General features: G+C 31.8%; 3 long non-coding RNA genes and 1 pseudogene across 3 annotated transcripts; 2 read left to right on the top strand and 2 right to left on the bottom strand.

Moving 5' to 3' along the window:
- Positions 1 to 17,997, bottom strand: part of LOC126887261 (zinc finger protein 665-like) — an 80,785-nt pseudogene that overhangs the window by 18,465 nt on the left and 44,323 nt on the right.
- Positions 3,510 to 5,947, top strand: LOC114334964 (uncharacterized). The gene is made up of 3 exons (XR_007699001.1): positions 3,510 to 4,034; positions 4,667 to 4,824; positions 5,767 to 5,947. It is a non-coding gene; the product is annotated as an uncharacterized LOC114334964 (long non-coding RNA).
- LOC126887274 (uncharacterized) lies at positions 8,328 to 9,977 on the top strand. Its single transcript, XR_007698999.1, has 3 exons — positions 8,328 to 8,745; positions 8,845 to 9,110; positions 9,455 to 9,977. It is a non-coding gene; the product is annotated as an uncharacterized LOC126887274 (long non-coding RNA).
- On the bottom strand, positions 10,803 to 16,517 carry LOC126887277 (uncharacterized). The gene is made up of 2 exons (XR_007699003.1): positions 13,845 to 16,517; positions 10,803 to 12,748 (listed from the first exon to the last, which is right to left on the bottom strand). It is a non-coding gene; the product is annotated as an uncharacterized LOC126887277 (long non-coding RNA).

Below are 17,997 nucleotides of genomic sequence, written 5' to 3'. Positions count from 1 at the left end.
CCATTGTATCAGAAAAATAAATTTTATGAAAAGTTTTGCAAAAAGATAGTAGGGAACATTACTTATAGAAGGATGGGGTACAGGTAAAGATCAGAATTTGTTTCCAACTTAAGAAATCTTTTAGGTTTCGAGTCGCTTTTATGTTTTACTATTCATATTTACAAAATTTGATTATTATAAATTAGATTATTACATTAATATTAATAAAAAGATATCTGATAAATCTAAAATATATAATAATTACTCCAACATTTTGACATAACAACATGTGTATCATCAGATCACGTGGTATTGCTGGAGCGAATGGAATTGCTGTGATCTAGGACGCAATCAGCTATCGATATATATTCTTTCTCACACTGCAGCTTACTTATAGCACTTTTCATTTATATACACCCGTAATTTTTTTGAATGCCTTGCAGGTAGAAAATCTCAAAAAAAACCTTGTCTTTTTCGGAATATTTATCTTTAATATTAAAAAATACCCCGTCAAAATAGCAATTTACCTCCTGTCTGGAAAGAAAGTACATAGCTATACATGTATAGTTGTATATGTTATACTGGTTAATAGTTTGTATAGATTCAGATACAACCCCCTGAAGTTCAAATTTATTTATTTATTAAGCGCAACAAGCCTTGTATGCCTAGGGCTAAAATGTTTATTTCTGATTACATAAATAATAAATGACTTAATATAACTTACATAACTTATAAATTTTATTTAATTACACTTCAGTCTTTTTATACACTCCTTCACCACCTCCCTCCATCTCCTTCTGTCCAATGCTAGTTCTTTCCATCTCTCAATGTTACTTTTCTTCAAGTCTTCGTACACACTGTCCTTCCATCTTTTCCTGGGCCTGCCTTTCCTCCTCTTCAGTATTGGTCTTCGTGAGAGTACCATTTTTGGCATTTGTTTACTTCCCATTCTCTCGATGTGCCCCAAATATCGTATTCTCTGTGCTTTGATCGTTGGCTCTTGATATAGTTCTTCCGATTCTTTATTGGTTCTTCTTCTCCACTGACCTTCTATTTTCACACCTCCATATATTGCTCTTTTCATTTTTCTCTCCCATCTTTCTAAAAGGTCTGTTTCTGACTTTTTGAGCACCCATGTTTCGCATATTTTCTTTATATTTGAATATTTAAATTTACTTTAAAGTCACCTCAGATATTTTTTGTAATAACAACGTTTACCTTTTTTAACATTATTGGGGAAAATGACTGCCACCCTCCAGCCAGACTGGCATTTTTGTATTATTGGGCGCTCACAACGGGACACCAACCCTTGCTCCATAGTATTGCTTGTACCATAGTATTGATCCCCAGGTAAAATAATTACATTACTTTAAATGCGTGTTATTACTAACATGAAGAGTATGATTATGATACTATGCTCTACGCAAGGATACAATGGGATGGTCTCCGTTATGAACCTGCCCTTATTAGGGTATCATCGAATAGCTACTGAAAAATTTTCAGATTGCCTCAAATATCTACCCAAAAATGTCTCTCGCGGTATTAACTTAATTTACAGAATGTTTATTATTTCTTTGGATGCCTCACCTGGTTGATTTTCCTCTGGTTCTGGTTCATCCTTTAGGTCTTGAAGATCTATTGATGTGGATAGATTCTCTAGATCTTTTTGGTCATATTCTCCAAACTCATCCTTTTTAACTTTAACTTCCATAGCTAATAAATAAATTGAATGATAGTTGAAAAAGTGCCTATGATCATAAATTATTAAGTAAATGATTTACTTCTCATCTCACCTGGGTAATCTTCCTTTGGTTCATTTTTTAAGTTTCGGAGATCTACTGATGTCCATAGATGACCTTCTGATGTTTGGTCATATTCAGTAAACTCATTCTTAATTTCACTTTTAACTTCCATAATAAAATAAAGGAATTTATGGACAACATAAAGTTTAGGGCAACGGCCATGCAACAGCATGAATTTTGTGAACAGTGTTGCCATATCTGTTTATAATTTAGACATATGAATTTAGACCTTGTTTAAAATGTTTTTTTTTTATAATTTAGATGTTTATTTCATAGGTTAGTTAATTCATTTAAGTTAGTTTCTTTTTATTACTATTTAGTATTTTAGATATTTTATTAGTTAGAGTTTACAGTCTACGGTTTAAGTTAGTTTCTTTTTATTACTATTTAGTATTTTAGATATTTTATTAGTTACAGTTTAGAAATCTTCACATTGTTTAGTGTTTCTATTAACTATTGCCACTATTGATTTTTATATAATTTTAATGCTTTTAATATATTTTCTGATTTATATCTAATGTCCACTTTACATCAACAATAAATTGAACAAGAAATTGACAAAGTTATTCAAGGCCAAATTTAACGTGTACAAAATGTATGGTTTGTAAAAGAGAATAAAGGAATTTGATGAAATAGAACAATTGGATATGTTTTATTTTGTCAAATTTCTTTATTTTCTTTTTATTCACGGCAAAATTGGGTGTTTTGTATAAGTCAAATTTGACCTTGAATAACTTTGTCAATTTATTGTTGATGTAAAGTGCACTTTACATTTGTTTTCGATTTTTAAATTATATATTGTGTTCTATTCAATTTTGAATTTTAGATGTTACAGTAAGAAATATTTTACAACATGGCAACACTGTCAGTGTTTTTAGATTACCTCAAATGTCAACTACAAATTGGTTATGTTTGGTTGCCCTAAACTTGATGTTGTCCGAATTTATTTGTATTTGTAATTAAAAAATTAAAATAAGTACAACAAATAACAAATCAACAAATATATTATTATTCAATCTCTATGCCTCGGCCCTCGGCCCCAAGCCTTCCCCAATCTTCAAGCACAAGCACATAGTTGCCAGGTCAAAAAACTAAAAATCACCAGACAATTGCTTAAAAAGTTGCCAGATTTTGCTCAAAATCACCAGATTGTTATGAGTATGCGGAATTTTCAGTAACGAAAAATGTGTTGCTGCGCAGAATTTTGCGCATGCGCATACCCGTAACCATTCGAGAACGGTAATGTGAAGGGTTGGAACAAACCTAATAAAACAATAATTAAAATACAAATGAAACGATTTTTTTTTTGTAAAATATAATGTAAAATGTAGGTGTTCATTTTTATAAAAGGTACTGATAATCCCGATAATGTAGATTATTTAAAACTTAACGTTTTATGTCTTAAACTTGGCCTGACAGACGACCCTCGTCGAGCGGGGTGTTATACAAAATTGTTTTGTTGGAAACCTAGTAATCCCTAACAACACACAACATTCCAGGAATGTACTACCAAAGTTCTATCAATATTTGAATGTCCTGGACATTTAGGGAACATTCGGTGAACATCTGTTTAAATTATTCCTGGAATGTTACCATAAGACATTCTGTGAACATACTACCAATGTTCCTATATTTTAAGTTGCGAAATAATACATACGTGTAAGAGATACAACATTACTTATAACATACCAGACAAACTAAGTGACATTTTAGGCCTACAGTGCAATAATATGTCAAATTTAAAGAGTTTCCCAAGATTATAAACATACAAATGTAATAAAAATTATTGTTCGCGAATATTCAATTTGGAATGCGATTTTGTTAATAAAAAAAATACTTATAACTTATGCAAAACCCAAGAGGCATTTATATTTATTTCTTTTGCGTTCATTTTCAAATTCGCCGTGCATATATTTTTGTGCATGGCGCTTGAGAGGGCATCACGTGACTAAAAACGACCAACCAACGACCTCGCTTCGGCCATCTTGGCATCTTCATCTTGGCGACCTTGCCTTGCCGTGGATTGTTTTTAGTTGTTTGTATTATTTGTGCTTTTTAAGAATATTTTTTTAATTCGGATACTTTTATAATAGCTTTAATAGTATTATTAACATAGTGCATAAAATGGTGTCCTGTTTTTAACGCAGTTGGAGTAGCAGAAACAAATGTAGATAAAAAAATCTGCAGGAATAACGTTTCAATTATGACAGAAGCTCAAAACAAATGACTGTGAATGAAAAGCCCTATTAAAAGGTTAGTATGCAAATATGTAAACGAAAGCATGCCCTGTATTTCAGAAAATAAATTAATACTATTAATACCCTAATAATACTATTCATAAAAAATCTTTTAAGTAACGTAGATATAACAAAGTGAATAAAAGGCATAAATCAGAAGAATTATTATTTTATTTTATAAGTTAATAATTGGTCATATCCATTTATTATTTTAATAATAATTGTGAATAAGCCACAAACTTCGCTTATTCCTAACTAAAATAGTAAATAGAGATAGGTAATAACAAAAGGATTTGTAAAACTAAAATAATTCTTTTTGCGTTTTTGCTAGTGTATGCGTTTATAAATAGGATGGTAGACCACACACTATAATATGCAGTACCAACTAATGAATACACAGAATATTATAGTCGATTTGCTAAACTCAGTCTCAGTACTAATTACTGTAATTTTGGCAAAATTGGCCAAAAACAAAAAAAATTACCTACTAAAATCACTAGCCAGTTGTGTCTGAGTTTGGGGAACCGACTATACTAATAAACAATTTCTAAGCTGTTTTATAATAATTTTGTGAGTTCATTAATCATATTTTTTATTTAAAACTAAAATTTGTTAATGCTTAGTAATGCATATATTTTGTATTTTTAGCTTTCCAGAAGATCCTGCGAAGAAGACATGAAGTATAGATCAGATTTGTTAATAGAGGAGTATGTTCAAAACACTTTTTAGAAAAAGATATTGACAGAACTTCACTTTCATCTGTTCGTTTGAGAGACTGTGCTGTTCCAATAGCTTATGTCACACAGGTATATGCATAACCTAATTAATAATACAGTCCGTACAATATAGATACTGTTGTAATTCATTATCTACATCGGAGATCTAAGTTGACATTGTTGCCCAACTACAAAAAATTTTTGAATTCATTTTAAGTCAAATATGTCACATAATTATTGCGAAGTAGATTATACAACAAAACAGATTAATATTCAATGTAAATAAATAAAAACATCAGAAATCGAAAACAAGAATTAAGGTATAATCTTATGTTACAGTTATTAAGGTACCAAGGGTATTATAGGGATATACGTTGACCGAAAGCGTTATTATTATAATACCTGTGGTGCCTTCAACGTTTAATGCCCGACTAAATTATTCTTTATATGCGAAAAATTTGAATGAATTTTGAATTGATTAGTTTTTAAATAAGTACATTTACCAGTAACAGTAGTAACGTAATTGTGGTAACCATAGTTTTACTTAGGTTGATATTTGTCAACTTGACAGTATCTAAGTCGTTATTTAAATTTAATGCCCAAGGGCGTTATATCGTACTTAACAGACTTCGAAATGTCATTATTTGTCAAATAATGTACCAGTAGGACATTAAAGTAAATAATAAAAACAATAAATATAATGAATACTAAATACTTATTTGTTTGTGAAAAATCTATTTCTTTGTGGCTTTTTTGTAATTAATTATTCTAATGGGGAAATAAGCCACAATTTACTTGAAAAAATAATTTTATTAAGGTTTGTACTTCCACATCGGATGTCGTTGTCAAAATACAAAATGTTCATTATTATTATTTTATTTATTAAATATTATTTATTATTTATTTAAATATTATTTAATATTTATTTTTTTATTATTATTATTTATGCATATTATTACCTGTAAATAATATTTCTTCTGATTGTTAATTGTAAAGGATAGAAAAATTACCTTTTATTTTATTTTCTTTTAGAATCAGCTGAGAGAAGTGGTCTACAAAAAACCAGAAAGGAAACGGAATATGTGGCTACGAAAAGCAAAAGAAAGGTTTACAAAGCAAATGTGACACATTTTTTTATAATATTTAGGAATGTCAGCAAATTACATTAAAAAATGTATGTAAAGATTTTTTGCAATAAAAATGTTTATATTTATCAAGGATGTATTATTTGGTATGGCCATATATCGTCAGTGATGTGACAGTACCTCCTATCTGTTTTTTTCAAGAGATTTGTAAGATAGACTAAAAACTTGTTTCGGCCACCTCCTGTTTTCATATATTTTTTGACTTGTTTTGCAGTAAATTCAACTATCTATTTACTACAAAAAAAGTCAGAATACATACGAAACCAGAAAGTGACCTTAAAAAATGTTTTTCGTCTCCTGCAAACCTCATGAAAAAACATATAGGAGGTATTGTCACATTACTGACGATATATTTCAGTGAATGTCTAAAAAATATACTGTGAATGTTCAAAGAACGTTCGTAGACATTCATGGAATGTTCTAACAAGACATTCAGACTAAAAATATACTGTGAATGTCCAAAGAACATTCATGGAATGTTCCAACAAGACATTCAGTCTAAAAAATAGACTGTGAATGTCCAAAGAACATTCGTAGACATTCATGGAATGTTCCAACAGAACATTCTAAGAATATTTAAAATGCTGACACAGCACTTTCCTGGTACTTTCCAGGGACATTCGTGTGCATTTGGGGACATTCCAGGAATGTTTTCAATGTCCTGTGTGTACATTCTAGGAACATTCATGGAATGTTTTGTGTTATTAGGGATTTTGCTCATGCTAATAAATTTTTAATACAAATTAAAATTGAAAAAATAGTTCCTAAGAACCTTTGAGATTTTAGTTTAGATGACCAAACCAACACAAAACGTGACAAAACTACAAAATATGAAGAACAGTAATCACTTAAAACTCTACAGCTGACAGGCTGACACAAGAAAGATAAAACTGATAAACTGAAAATTGATATGTTGATATTAACTGAACTGGTTTGTTTATAAAACCAAGACATAAATTATTTGAAGTGCATGAACACTTGTAAGAGTAGCGTAAATTTCGGTGGATCCCCAGTTGAGCACCACAGAGGCGGATCATTTTATATTACAAAATTAGACTTTTTGTATTATATGAATATTAGGCAATTCTTAATAACGAATAAAAAACATATAATCGTACTTTTTAAATAAAAAAATATAATATAGATAAGGTCAAAAAATCACCAGATATTAAGTTTTTTAAAAAAGTTTTCACCATATCACCAAATGGGTTAGAAAATCACCAAATCTGGTGAATTTTCACCAGACCTGGCAACCTTGCACAAGCACTCAAGCCAAACGTCAAAAGTGGGAATTTTTAAGCTAAGGTAAATTAAGTTGGAAAGCCTGGTTGAGTGTGAGCAGCGTTGCCACATTTTATTTAGGAAATAAAATGTTTAGCTAAAGGCTATTCGCGGTGTCAGTGGGTGCATTCAGCAGATGCAATCGCTAACTAATCGATTTGTGATTTACATGCTGCATGCCACAATTTATGTGGCATTCAGCAGAAAATCACTAATCGATTAGTTAGCGATTGCGTCTGCTGAATGCACCCATAGCCACCTTTACTTTACAAGCCATGAAGAGAAAAAGGCAACATCGCAATTGATGACGTGCGTAGTCCGACTTTCGGACTACCGCTTTTGAAAACACAATTTTAAAGTAGAAATTCTGGTAAAATTTATAGTATTTTTTGAGTCGAACAAGAAAATAACGTGTGATCCAAAATTATTGTCACCATAGGTGGCTCTGAACGACAGAGATAGCTATACATATACAGTGCATGTCCATTCTTAATTCAGATATATTTACACTTGCGGTTAGCGAAAACCAAATACTTTGGCTTCGGAGCTTCTAGACAATTGACAGTTAGAATTATTGGGGACTTAGAAATTTTACACCCGTATTTTGAATTTCTCTGATAGATGGTTTGTTTAAACCCTAAATTTTCCTTGAAGGTTTTTCTTATTAATTGAAAACAATCATTTTTGTTTAAGAATATTTTTATTATGTGAAATATTTATGTTTTTCTTTGGTAGTAGGTACCCACTGTTTTTGATGTGGTAATAATATAACTTTTATAATATGGTTAATTATTTGACTGTAATTTATAACTTTCCTATGGTTAATTATTTTATAGAGAAATTTTCAAAATACTGGTAAAATTATTAAGTCCCCAAGAGGTACCGAACTTAACATATCCTTAAGTACATTATAAGGTACCTACATGACAAAGTTTTTTATTTAAAATGTTGCTAATATGTACTATATAATTAGGTTAATAAGTATATTTTGAATTTCATTTACATTTATATAGATAATCTACCAAGCGAAGTGAGGTTTTTCGTATAAGTAGTATGTATAGGTACAATATATATACTTTTAAAATTTCCCGCCAAATCCAGAGAACTGTCAATTGTCTAGAAGCTCCGAAGCAAAGTATTTGGTTTTCTCTAGACGCAAGTATATATTTACCAGCTTACGTCAACTTTGCAGTGTACGTAAACTTCAAGAAAAGTTAGGTTATGTAGAGATGTTGGTTGTTTGATTTTATTTATTATTCTTACTTATAATTTTGTTAATTCTTTTTATTTTTGATTAAAGTTCTGTGTTAAAGGTTTTGACTGATTTTTTATGTTTTATAATGTTAATCAAAATTAATTGATAAACCAATTAGGCAATCCAAACCACGTGACCTCTGGTTGGCACACAAACTAAAGAAGAGGTTATGTTTGTATCTATTTTTCAATGATTTTTCATTGTTTATCGTCGTATTTTGGATTCATTTGGATTTCGTTTCCTGTTTTTGTGAACTTTATAAACTTTACCACAATGCGAACTGATTATTTAAGGAAATTATTATTGGAAACTCCAGATGTTGCGAGAAAGGTAGGCGAAACAATGTTTATTTACTGTTCATTTTGCCCCGATATTTATCAATAATGATGAATTTTGCAAGCAATAACATTATTTCTTTTATTCTTTTAGATATTTATTGAAGCTGAAAATAATTGGGGATTTAGATCCATACGGAATTCAGTCAGAATTGGATTTTACAGTAAAGTGCAGTCCATCAAGTTACTATTATAGATATGTATTTATACAGATCTGGTGGGGTCTCACAGTTGCTACTCTAAGCAGCAGATGAAAGCATACAAAAGCCTTCAGGCACATAAATATTTTACAGCTGGATTTGTTTTGAATGGAGTAAAAATTGTTAATGATTTCCTGATTTCCATATTATTGTTGGAAAGGTATGCCTTTATTTTATTTATTCACCATTAAGAAATATATGGATAACAGTATTAGTGTCTTTTGGATAAATTGGTTCTAAATATTAGATTTATTTACGTTTATATATCTGTATGAAACCAGACATATTGTCGTCCTAATCTGTAAACTGCGAACTCCATAATTCTCTGAAAATGATTTATTACTGCCATCTATTTGAATTGTCATGATTGTTCTAAAATTATATTATATGAATGTCTGATTTTAAATAAAGTATTCTCAATCATTGTAAAGAACGCAAATACTCTAATAAAAATAAATTTAGGTAGTTGAAGAATTTCCAAAAAAAATAAAATATTTTTTTTAGGTGAAGCATTTCCAAAAAGCTAATGCTAAACGACTAAATGCTTGGGTGGGGTGATAGCCAGTTCTGATGACATAGCAAATGCACATTGTATGCGTATGGCCGGTAATAGTGAAGTCTGCAGCCATATTGCAGCAATCCTATTTTTAGCTGAGTATGCCCAGAGCAAGACAGACGAAGAAGAACCCAATGCATGTACATATGTTACAGCTACATGGTTTGGAGATAGCAACATATGCATTCTCTGATGAAAAACTAATGAGTTTTGAAACTGTTCGGTCAGAGTGCTTGTTGCGCTCACTAAACGAACTGAAATATAAGAAGTCTTTGGCATTGTGTTGCAGCGATATGAAAATGGTTATTCATTTTTAATTATAATGTACTTCTTCATCATGAGTAATTATGTATTGGTCTTTTAGATGTGTATTTATTTTTGTAATTAGTATCAACTTGTAATGATAATATACATTTATCGTTTAAGGTACGACTATGTTTTGACTCTAAAATAAATGTTTTAAAAATCGAATTCTGCCTCTTTCTGTTAGTAACTACCCATGGATATCACAAATTGTGCTTACTGATAGGTTTGTTCGTAGAACGATCAGCAACTCTTGCCGACCATCAGACACATGCGCATTCGTAGTCTATGAATGCTAACTATTAACTGCACAACGCTAACTGTTAACTGCTCATGCATCTGATGGTTGGCAGCAGTTGCTAATCGTTTGTGTCGTACTACAAACAAACCTATTAGGTCTGGATCCTGTGTACCAAAAAAATTGATTAATAGCAAGCTGAAAATTTGTTAATAGTTTAACGGTGTCCAGTTGGACAAACTTTGATGTATTGTGACACTGGAACAGGGGTAGTTTTAATTGTGAAACAGTTTGGAAACTCAGATTTGGAACATCAGATTACGAAAACATCCCATAAATTTTGTCGGACAGAACATCCAATTGATCTGTTACCCTTTCATTAAATTCTCATGCAAAAATCAGACTGCTATTGCTAACCAACATGATTCCTGTAGTATGACATGGTCTTCGTGTTCTACTCATTAAAATGCCCAGTTGGTGATTTTTTCACCAGTCTGGTTTTTGCATGAGAGTTTAATGAATTGGTAGCAAATCAATTGGAAGTTTTATCTGACAAATTACATAAACATTTTCGTAGTTTGACGTTCCAAATTTTTAACCTGTTCTACAGTTAAAACTTCTAGTGTTCCCATACATCAAAGTTTGTCGGACTAGACACTGTTAAGCTATTAATAAATTTTCAGCTTGCTATTAATCAACTTTTTTTTGTTACGCGGGATCCAGGTCTATATGGAATAAATAAATAACAAAACAAATTCCCTGTCAAAACTGCATTTATTTTGAATAGAATGAAAAACAAAATAATATTGTTTTAACAAAATAGGGGATAAATGTTAAAATTTAGTATTAATAAAGTTTGTCACATTGGCCTAAAATTAATGTCACTAGTTACGTTAGTGTCACATATAAATAATTGTAATAATATTAATAAAAACCATAATTCCTAGCATGAGTGCGTCCTGTTTTTTGATAATTTAGTTAGGCGAGGAAACATAAATGAGTTTCTAATAGGGCTTTTCATTGATTGTCATTTGTTTCGAGCTTCCGTTAGATGTTGTATAATTCGTGTATAATATTACTATACACGGATTATAGGACATATGACAGAAGCTCAAAACAAATGACTGTGAATGAAAAGCCCTATAGAGGGAACACGAAAAAAATTAACATTATCCGATCAGCTCGACTTTCACAGTTCACTACTATACAAGTTACAGGCATGTTTTCAGCACTTTTTTTTTATTAATGGCTTTGACATAGCCAATTAGCCATTTTCAGCACTTAAAATCACCAAAAACGAAAAGTTTATAAAATAATCAATCTAATGAATGTCTTTAAATACTATATTAAGCTCAAAATCACGATAAAAAACAAATTAAAATTAACATTATTCTGATCAGTTGGACTTCCACAGTTCACTACTATACAAGTCACAGGCATGTTGTCAGCACTCAAAATCACCAAAAACGTAAAGTTTATAAAATAATTAATCCAATGAATGTCTTTAAATACTATATTAAGCTCAAAATCACGACAAAAAACAAATTAAAATTAACATTATTCTGATCAGTTGGACTTCCACAGTTCACTACTATACAAGTCACAGGCATGTTGTCAGCACTCAAGATCACCAAAAACGTAAAGTTTATAAACTAATTAATCTAATGAATGTCTTTTAATACTAAATTAGCTAAAAAATCACGACGAAAAACAAATACGAAAAATCAAAAATTACATTGAGTTTAGGTTAAGAACGGTTTTGTGTGCCAACCAAAGATCACGTGATTTAACTTTGACAGGTCGATGGATTCCCTAATGATATAAATTCAGATTCAAAGAGGACATACGTAATTTTTTGCACGGCTAGCTTTGATCCCAATAATTTTGGATCGCTCGTTATTATTAATTAGAAGTTTGTACAAAATAAAATTAAAAGTACTTCCTTGTAAGTAACGTTTATTATACAAAAAAAAACCAATAACAAGAATATACATGGGATTAATTTTTTTCGAATCCTAAGAAAACTAATGAGTATTTTTCAAAAATTTAAACGCAGAATGAAAGATTACGTTAGGACCGAGGGCCGAAAGTCCCTGAAAACTTCTATGTTTATTTTAATAAGTTACAGGGGCGAAAAATTAAGAAAATTTAGTGTGATTTTTAGTTTCAAATATGTCATTCAAAAACAACCTTTCATTCATTCTAAGGGACTTTCGGCCCTCGGTAATAAAGTAATCTTTCATTCAGCGTTTCAATTTTTCAAAAATACTTATTAGTTTTCTCAGAATTCGAAAAAAATGATTGCATTTAAAATACACTGAAAATTTTGACAGGCGTCAAAATTTTGCATTTTGTTCCTTTCCCTTTAAAGTTTTTCGCACTTATTTAGAAACATCCTGAATTGGAAAAATGCGAGGAACTGCAGAAGGTTTTAACTTAGGATTCGTTAATTTCTCTACATGTTTGTTGCCTTCCTTATCTACCCATTCTCTAACTCTCTCGATGTCATCAGAATAAAAATGTTTGGCACATACTACGCTGATGTTCCAGTAACAAAATTTTTCCTGTGGATACATTGTAACCAAAGTTCTCGCAGCTTTGGATCCTTTGGAAATAAAAAAGTGCTTTCTGGTTGTTCATTCTTTTTAAGACTGCTATCGTAATTGCTTTTGCACTCTGGCACACAGCAACGGCTTGGCATCTACAAAAACAAAAATTATAAGTAGGTATGCCGTATGTAAAATACCAAACTTAAAGAAATTTATATAAACTTGCGTGCATAGAAATCAGCCCACTCAAAAATTTGGTCATTTTTGATGTCTCGTATTTCCCGAACCTGTTGGCCGATTTAAATTGATTTTTTAATATGTTATACCTATGTTATGCCTGATTCTTTAACAATACCCCTGTAATAATATTGTTGCTAAATAAGTAAATTTTCATTGTATATATATACCGGGTGTACGAATTAAACTGTCTTTTTTTTCTCAAAGTTCGCATCACCCTATGGAATATTCATTCTAAGGGACTTTCGGCCCTCGGTGATAAAGTAATCTTTCATTCTGCGTTTAAATTTTTCAAAAATACTTATTAGATTTTTCAAGATTCGAAAAAAATGATTACATTTAAAATACATTGAAAATTTTGACAGGGGTCAAAATTTTGCATTTTGTTACTTTCCCTTGAAAGTTTGTCGCACTTATTTAGAAACACCCTGTATTGATAAAAGACATATTATCTAGTTGTTAAAGTAGCTAACTTTTTTTTATTATCCAACATAAGCGAATGAATAAAAAACAGAATGTTAAGAAAACCTGAGGCTATAGTTGAGTTTTAATTTCACTATTTTATAAATGCCCGTTATACAATAAAAAATTAACTGCTTAGCAACAATATTATTACAGCGGTATAGGGCTTTTCATTCACAGTCATTTGTTTCGAGCTTCTGTCATGTGTCACATAATATTAATATATTTACGACATACGTTATTGGTATATACAATAATACAAACCAAAGACGTATGACGTAGATATATTAATATTATGTGACATATGACAGAAGCTCGAAACAAATGACAATCGATGAAAAGCCCTATTGTTAAAGAATCAGGCTATAACATATTAAAAAAATCACTTGAATCGGCCAACAGGTTTAGTAAATATAAGACATCAAAAATGACAAAAATTTAAGTGGACGCATTTCTATATGCACGTAAGTTTATATAAAAATATATTATACTATAAAATATATTATATAAAAATATATTATATTGAACTAAAATCATCTTAATACATACCTTTTAATATTCTTTATAATTTGGAGCACGAAATATTGTAAAATGTTTGAGTTTTTCTGTAAATACAGTGAATATTATTTAAAAACATTTAAAAATAAATGAGAACTGTGAGAATTAACCGGTCTACGCTTAGATGTTGCCAAGTTTCAACTTCATGGCTTGTAAAGTAAAGGTGGCTATGGCGGTGTGCAAGTACTTGGAAGGGGAAACGAGAAACGACCCTGCGCGAGTCGCGGAGAAATATTGCAACTATCTTAAATAATTCATATTTAAGATATGCAACTATCTTAAATAATTCATATTTATAAATAATTCATCAGTCAATTGAAATTGTCAAATTGACGTATATTTCATACCTTCTGTCAATGAAGCAGAAAAATTATATATTGCTCCACAATATTGATATGATATGCAATTATTACGTAAAGGTAAATTAGTTAATTTTATTTTGCTTGCAGTACTGCATTTTAATAACTAATTTTATTTACTTCATACAATTGTTGACGTTTTCATAACATAACCTGAATCTTATTTTTTCTCATTATTTTTTTGGACTATGGCCTTGACAATTATCCAGTAACCAGGACTAATATAATTGGCCAATATAATTAAAAGTGCGAATTTTAGTATAGAGCGTAGAAATAGGGGTCGCTTTGCCGAACTTGCACGGTCCTAATACTAAGTTTTGTTTTTAAACCAAGAGGAGTAATTCAAATTTACCGCGCCGTAATGCTTGTTTGTAATTAATTGGGTCCAACCTCAGGCAAGTTTACTCCACTGTTATGAAATTTTGACACTTCTGTCATTATATAGGTTAATTACAGTCGGAAAAATGAATGAAAAGGGCTTTTCATTCAGTCATTTGTTTCGAGCTTCTGGCATATGTTATATAATCCGTGTATATTAATATTATACACAGATCATACAACATATGACAGAAGCTCGAAACAAATGATAATCGATGAAAAGCCCTATTAAGTTAAATCAGAGATTTTTTGTGTTATCTGCGTTATTCCTTTAATTTTCAGATTGCTATAGTCTGTCTTTAAACCAAGAGGAGTACATAATTCAAATTTCCATCCATCCAATGGCACTACTGCCCAAATCGAGCCTTGGCCTCCTTCAACAAGCTTCTCCAATCATTTCGATTTACCGCTGTTCTTTTCCATGAGCGCGTTCCCAGGAATAAGTTCCTGGCATCCTCATCGACTTCGTCTTCCCATCTCTTTTCAGGTCTTCCAACAGGTCTTTTTTCCTGCAATCTTGCATTTAGCAATTTTCTGGGGATTCTATTCTCATGCATGCGGACCACGTGCCCTGCCCACCGTAATCTCTGCAGTTTAGTGTATTGTGCTAGAGTTGGTTCGCTATATTGCTCGTATATTTCTCTATTATACCTAATTCGCCAGTTATTTTCACTTATTGGGCCCAGTATCCTACGTAATATTTTCCTTTCAAACACATCTAATGCATTGGCAGATTTCTGTGTCACCAGTCACCACCCATGTTTCGCAGCCATAACTTACTATGGGCCTGATTATTGTTTTATATACCCGGAGTTTTGTTTTCCGGTGTACGTCTCGCGATTTGAATATGTGGCCCATCGCGAAATAGGTTTTATTTGCCAGCACAAGCCTTCTATTTATTTCCGGTTCTTCTTCATTGCTTGCAACCAGATCCATTCCTAGGTAGGTCAATCTATTCACATGTTCTATATCGTCCATAAAGTGTTGTTGCGCCGGTCTATTTGATCTGGTTTGTATGAGTAGTTTTGTTTTATTTGTATTTATTGCTAGCCCTATATACTGCTTCTGCACTCTGTTTCAACTCAACGTAGGTTTCTTCCGCTGCATTCATTGTTCTGCTCATTATGTTTATATCATCTGCGTATGCTGCTAATTGGGTAGATTTGTTTGTAAGTATGTTATTTCCGCTCACCGTCAACCGTCTAATTACATATTCAAGAACAAGATTAAAAAGCGTTGGAGCCAGTCCGTCGCCTTGTTTCAGTCCTTGCGTTATCGTAAACGCATCAGTGATCTGTCCTTGAATACATACCTGTGCTTCTGTTTCTGTCATTGTCATTTGCACTAGTCGTGTTAATTTTGATGGTATGCCAAATTCTTCCAATATATTAGGTAGAGATTAAAAAGGGTTCAAGGCAGGTTTTGTTTATATTCGATTCAGAGTTGGACTACCATCTCCATATAGCAACTATTTCAGCATCCTTATGCATCATCAGTGAAGTTTATGCAGTCACAACTCTGAAGAGAATATAAACATTCTGCCTCTTTTAAGGCAAACCATCGCGATGCAATGAACCCACCTTTTGAGACGCAAATAAGCGACATCTCTCTTATTACGAGGAAAACAACGAAAAGCCCCAGATACAAAGTTTACTACTTTGTAAACAATTAGAATAATTGAAATAAAAATATAATAAACAATATTTTAAATCTAAGACTTTTCGTTAATAAACTGCTTTCTGGCTGCATCCCATATCTCCGGATTTTACAATATATAATCACGTAGAGACGACGAAAAATAGGAGAAAGCAAATAGAGGACACTTAGGCCACGCATTTACCTTCTCTTCGTCTAGGAAAAGGACCGAAAGACAGTTTCTAAATATTCAAAAACTGAGTAAAATGAAAAATATTAAAAAGGGTTCAAGGCAGGTTTTGTTTATATTCGATTCAGAGTTGGACTACCATCTCCATATAGCAACTATTTCAGCATCCTTATGCATCATCAGTGAAGTTTATGCAGTCACAACTCTGAAGGGAATATAAACATTCTGCCTCTTTTAAGGCAAACCATCGCGATGCAATGAACCCACCTTTTGAGACGCAAATAAGCGACATCTCTCGTATTACGAGGAAAACAACGAAAAGCCCCAGATACAAAGTTTACTACTTTTTAAACAATTAGAATAATTGAAATAAAAATATAATAAACAATATTTTAAATCTAAGACTTTTCGTTAATAAACTACTTTCTGGCTGCATCCCATATCTCCGGATTTTACAATATATAATCACGTAGAGACGACGAAAAATAGGAGAAAGCAAATAGAGGACACTTAGGCCACGCATTTACCTTCTCTTCGTCTAGGAAAAGGACCGAAAGACAGTTTCTAAATACTCAAAAATTGAGTAAAATGAAAAAGATTAAAAAGGGGGGGGGTAGAATTGTTCTATCTATTGAATCATAGGCTTGTTAAAAATCTACAAAGAGATTGTAAACGTCAATGTCATATCTTCCCATGCTTTGGCTAGTATTTGTTTAACTGTAAATAGTTGGTCAATGGTAGATCTATTTTGCCTAAACCCTGCTTGATATTCCCCGATGATTTTTTCCGTGAGAGGTTGAAGACTTCGATTAAGGATGTTTGTGAATATTTTGTATCCCGAACAAAGTAAAGAGATGCCTCTATAATTCTGACACAACAGTTTGTCTCCTTTTTTATGAATAGGGCAGATTATACTTTTCTTCCATTGTTGGGGGATTTCTTCTTCTATCCATATCTCTCGTATTAGCTGGTACATCTGTTGTGTCAAATTCATTCCTCCTTGCTTGAGTAGTTCTGCCGGTATTTTATCTATTCCCGGTGCTTTATGGCTTTTTTTGTATATGGATTGCCGTTTGGACCTCCTCTAGCGTTGGGGGTCTAGTTAATTCATTTTCTTCTCCATCTTCTCCCAGCTCTTGTTGTTGTATCTCCTGCCGTGCCTGCTGCTGCCTCTATTGTTGTAATGGTGATTGTGCCCCTTTGTTTAATACTTCCTTAAAATATGTCATCCAGGTTATCTTAATTTTGTCCATATCGCTAATGATTTCACCCTTCTTATTTTTGCAGAGGCTAGTCTTCGGTTTATATCCCTGTCTAAAATGTTTAATAAGTTGGTATGCACTACGTGTTTCGTTTTCCTTAAACTCCCTCTCTATGTTTAGTATCCGTTGGTTTTCGTACTTTCTCTTTTTCTGCCTGCACAGGTTATCTGCTCTTCGTCTTTTGTTCTCATTTTACCAAAAATGTCGTTTTATTTTTTTCAAAAAAAAATTCTCCTGATAGACCACCGTTGTTCATTTATGCGCATGCACATATTATGGTGCCATCGCATGTACCAAGAATAGAAATGTATCACTGGTTT

This window comes from Diabrotica virgifera, chromosome 6, assembly GCF_917563875.1.
Source record: "Diabrotica virgifera virgifera chromosome 6, PGI_DIABVI_V3a".
In the NCBI taxonomy this organism is placed as follows: domain Eukaryota; kingdom Metazoa; phylum Arthropoda; class Insecta; order Coleoptera; family Chrysomelidae; genus Diabrotica; species Diabrotica virgifera.
The sequence above is the reverse complement of the archived record's forward strand: the minus strand, read 5'-3'. Positions and strand labels throughout refer to the sequence as shown.